At 38.6% G+C, this 4,990-nt stretch overlaps 1 pseudogene; it reads right to left on the bottom strand.

Annotated features, from left to right (window-relative positions):
- Nucleotides 1-3,236: 3,236 nt before the first annotated feature.
- LOC122753830 lies at nt 3,237-3,635 on the bottom strand (annotated as a pseudogene).
- Nucleotides 3,636-4,990: the final 1,355 nt, after the last annotated feature.

Below are 4,990 nucleotides of genomic sequence, written 5' to 3'. Positions count from 1 at the left end.
TGACTGTGGCTCCATGATATTTAAATTGCTTCTTTATGGCTGCTTGGAGTATTTTCTTCTTCACCTGATAATTCTGGAATTTGGGTACAATATTTCTTGGAATTTTCCTTTTTTGGTCTCTTTCAGTAGGTGATCAGTGGATTCATTCAATGATGATTTTATCCTCTGATTCTATGATATCAGGGCAGTTCTCCTTACTAATTTCCTGGATTTCTAGATTCTTTTTCTGGTCATGGCTTTCAGGTAGTCCAATGATTCTCAAATTGTCTCTCCTGGATCTGTTTTCCAGATCAGTTGTCTTTCCAATGAGGTATTTCACATTTTCTTCTATTTTTTCATTCTTTTGATTCTGCTTGACTTTGATTCATGGTGTCTCATAGATTCCTTATCTTCCAACTGTCCAATTTTAATTTTTAAGGCATTGTTTTCTTCAGTGAGATTATGCACCTTTTTTTTTTTTCGAATTGGCCAAATGAATTTTTTAAGGCACTGTTTTCTTCAGTGAAATTCTGCACTTTTTTTTTTCCTTTTGACCAGATGAATTCTTTAAGGAATTGTTTTCTGAAGTCAATCTTTGTGCTTCCTTTTCCAAGCTGCTGATTCTTTTTTCATAGTTTTCTTGTTTTGCTTTCATTTCTCTCCCCATTTTTTCTTCTACCTCTCTCAGTTGATTTTTAAAATCCTTTTTGAGCTCTTCCAGGAAGTCTTTTTGTTCTTGAGACCAATGCTCTCAATGGAGAGGGCTCTTTTTTGCTTCTTACTCATTATTGCAGCTTATTTATTTATTTTTTAAGTTGAGGTCTGCTCTGGGGGCACCAGCGTCCCTGTTTTGGGCTTCTTGTGCAGCGGTATAGGTGCTGTGTGACCGGCTTTTTACTATGAGGCCTTTATAGTATTTGTAGTTCACCCCCCTGTACTTCCTGTCTGAGCTTGCTCGGTCAGGCGCTTGATCCCACCTGTCCTGTTCGTGGCCCTACAGCTGGCAACTTGCCCTCTTGGATGGTGCAGGTAGGTTTTTCCACTGTCCTTCTTGGCCACCAGATTTTTGAGTCACGTTCCTGGGGCCTCAGTTGTTTGGCTGTGGCCCGCAGCTTCCTGCTGACTTGCCCTGACCCCCTCAGCCCTGGGCTGCTTCCCTGTGCTGGGCCTCCCTTTTGGCTGAATCAGACCGACCTTTTCCTGAAGTCTTCTAAATGATCTCTGGTTGGAAGACTGTGTCTCTGTCTCTTTGCAGGTTCTGTAGTTTCAGAATCTGTCCAGAGGTTTGATTCAATGTTCTTATTGAGGGAACAGAAGGAGAGCTCAGGCATCTTGCTGATTCCTCTCTGCCATCTTGGCTCCCTAACAACCCTAAATATTTTAAGGCAATTAGGGCTTAGTTACCTGCCCAGGGTCACACAGTTAATAAATGTCTGAGGTTGGTTTTGAACTCAGGTTCTCCCAACTTCAAGGCCAGTGCTTTATCTACTTTGCTGCCTAGCTGTCCCCCAAAAGACATCCGAGAAATAATGTAGATCTCACCCAAGCTGATCAGACCACAATAGCTTTCACCTTGGTGTGGTATGGATGGGCCTTACTTTTTTTCTTTTGGACCTTGGAGTGGGTGGATAGAAAGAAAGGACTGAGAAAGAAGGGAAGAACACTGGGTCCCCCCAGGATAATTGTTTTTCGCAATGCTCAATTTCTGCCAGACTGCTTTCAATTTTTACCAGCAATTCTTATCCTAGAAACTTAAGCTTTTAAACTTACTAAATACAAGGTTACTATATGTATTTGCTGATATAAATTATATGTCTATTCTGTTACATTGATGTATCTTTCTATTTCATAACCAGTACTACATGGTTTTGGTAATTACTGCATTATAATATAGTTTAAAATCTGCTACTGCTAAATGTCTTTCTTTTATAATTTTTCATTAGTTCTAAGTCATGAGCTTTTCTACAAAATGCATTCTTCTTCTGAACTTTGCTATAACTGTATAGGGTATCACCATTCTTCCAATTACCAATTTTCAAGACCATAGTGTCAACCTTAACTCTTCACACTCATTCACTACATGTATCCATCCTGTTTCTTCCTCCATACCTTCTCTTGCATCCATCGTCTTCTCTACAAACACACAGTCACCATTGTAGTTCAAGCTCACATCACCTTTCATATGCATTATTGGAGTAGACTTCTAATTGGTTTCCTTTAACAAGTTTCATCCAAATCTAATTCATCCTCCACACAGCTATTAAAGCGTTTTGTCTAGAGCATTATTTAGACCATGTCACCCACTCCCCATTTAATAAATTCCACTGGCTCTCAATTACTTCTAGGATCAAAAGTTATCTTCTTAATATTTAAAGTTGCTCAGAATTTGACCCTAACATACCTTTACAGCTGTAGGGCCCAATTTTTAATTGGGGAATGTTAGCGAGGTGGCTCACTGCAATATTGGGGCAAAGAAGGAGACAGACAGCCTCCCTCAAAACAGAGCAGGATTTATTTAACAAGAACAAACTTAAAAAAACACAAACAGGATCAGTAGGATCAAGAAAATGGAAATAAAATGGGGGAAAGGGAAATTATACAACCTGAACAACACCACCTCCAAGGAATAAGCTGAGAACACACAGCAGTGTCCTGTCACCTTCCAGCTTCACGCTAGAATGGCAGAAAACATCCCTTCTTCCCAGCAGACCCCAGGCTGACCACACACAGCCCCTGGCTAATTGACTGGCCACTCTGTCAGTCACATGACTGCCCTCACTAGGCTTCCAATCATTATAATTTTGTCAGGCCCATGTAGGCGTCGGTGAGTGGTGACGATGTGAGGTGCCAGTGCCATGGCAATGGCTACAACCATTGGAGCACTCTGTGGTTTGTGGAGCCCCAGACCAGTGCCTGTGCCAAGGTTTTGTTTTAATTCTAACCAAAAGATGGAGTCATAAAAACCTCAAATAACAATTAATTCTTTACATTGCCTTATAACACATTCTATTGTTCAGTCCCTATGGTGTTATTCTTATTCCTCATGGACAGCATTCTTTATCCTATTTCTGTGCTTTTATATTAGTATTTTGGCGAAGGGTAGCTAAAATTAGCCCAGAGATTCAGGCTCAGAAATAGATTGAAATAAGGCTTCATGGAACACAAAATGCAATTTTTTTTTGAAGTTTTTACATAGTTTATTTATGCACTGATGAAAAATCCATATCTTTATGGATAAACATCTTCCATAGTTCCTTTTATTCCTTCTTTTTGCCAGCACCAACATTTGTCTTTGAAGTACCCCTGATTTTCTTCATTCTATTCTTGAGTTCCTTTCACTGTTTTCTTGATATATTTTTCTTCTCATACAGGCCATGCCTTGCAAGTCTGTGCTTTGATTCATTTTTCTTTGCATAGTCAAGGGAATCATACATCATGCCAAAGCCTGTTGTTTTGCCACCACTAAAATGGGTTCTGAATCCAAAGACGAAAATGACATGTGGAATTGTCTTGTATATCTTGCCCAGTTTTTCTCGAATTTCACTCATGGTCACTGTGGCCTTTCCAGGATGAAGGAGATCCCAAAACATTTGTTTACATTAAAGAAGTCTGTTTGTCATGAACTTCCTGGTCCTGATGGTTACAGTTTCATTCATGGTGGTGGCTGGCTCCTTGAGCAGCAGGAGAGGGAAAATGCCAAAATGCAATTTTTTTTTTTTAGTGAGGCAATCGGGGTTAAGTGACTTGCCCAGGGTCACACAGCTAGTAAGTGTTAAGTGTCTGAGACCGGATTTGAACTCAGGTACTCCTGACTCCAGGGCTAGTGCTTTATCCACTGTGCCACCTAGCCACCCCCAAAATGCAATTTAAAAAAAATATATATACCATGCCCAAAGTAGTAGTTCAAAGAAAGCTCTAATTCATTTTGACTCCAGTGATGTAGGTTAACTAGTGAATTAAGTTATACAAATATTTCTGTAGGACAATGGGTTAATGAGAATCTAAGTTCAAAATTGAGCTCAGGGCTTTTTGAGTTTGGTTCCAGCATTCTCTCAACTATGCCATTTAATATATGCTTCTTTAAATTTTGTCTTTATAATATAACCAGCTAGCTTCAGTTTTAAAATTAAGGTGTTCTCTGGGTGTTTAGCCTTCTATACAATATCTATTTACTGTATAGATTAGCATTTAATTGGTTACTTTCTGATATTATTTGCTAGTTTCTTCTGTCTACTAAGATCCATTTCAGGAAAATATTCAAAAACAAGATCCCCAGTTATAACTAAAATTCCTTACTTCACCTAATTCAGAATGTGTAATATCTAACATTAAAATTATCATCATCATTATCATCTCAGAATTCTTGTATATAATTAGATCTCAGTTATATCTTTCATTTTTTTTGAGGTAATTGGGGTTAAGTGACTTGCCCAGGGTCACACAGCTAGTAATTAATAAGTGTCTGAGTCTGGATTTGAACTCAGGTCCTTCTGAATCCAGGGCCAGTTCTCTAACCACTGCGCCACCTAGCTGCCCCCATATCTTTCATTTTTAAAGTATAGGAATCACAGCTCTGGAAATGTTTAACCTTGTACAATCTTTTCTAAGGAAAGATGTCAAATGAACAACATAGGATTGCAGGGGTAATGGAGCCAAATTTCTTCCTTTTTGAAAAATAAAATAAACAAATCTTGAACATGTGTATTTAAAAATCCAAGGTTGTATTATTTTCTGTTTTTAACTCAGGCACAAAATGTGAAGTAAATATAGATGAATGTTTATCAGCCCCATGTCTCAATGATGGAACTTGTGCTGATGGTATCAGCTATTACACATGCCACTGCAAGGATGGGTTCATTGGCACTCACTGTGAAGCTAATGCAGTTGCCTGTTTGTCAGATCCTTGTCTCCATGGAAGGTGGATATTTTTATTTTTTTCTATTATTAACTCTTTGGAAAGTATATTTAGCTGGCAATGTTTTAGATTTAATGCCAAGAGAAAGTTGATAAA

Source organism: Dromiciops gliroides, chromosome 4 (assembly GCF_019393635.1).
Source record: "Dromiciops gliroides isolate mDroGli1 chromosome 4, mDroGli1.pri, whole genome shotgun sequence".
NCBI lineage: Eukaryota > Metazoa > Chordata > Mammalia > Microbiotheria > Microbiotheriidae > Dromiciops > Dromiciops gliroides.
The sequence above is the reverse complement of the archived record's forward strand: the minus strand, read 5'-3'. Positions and strand labels throughout refer to the sequence as shown.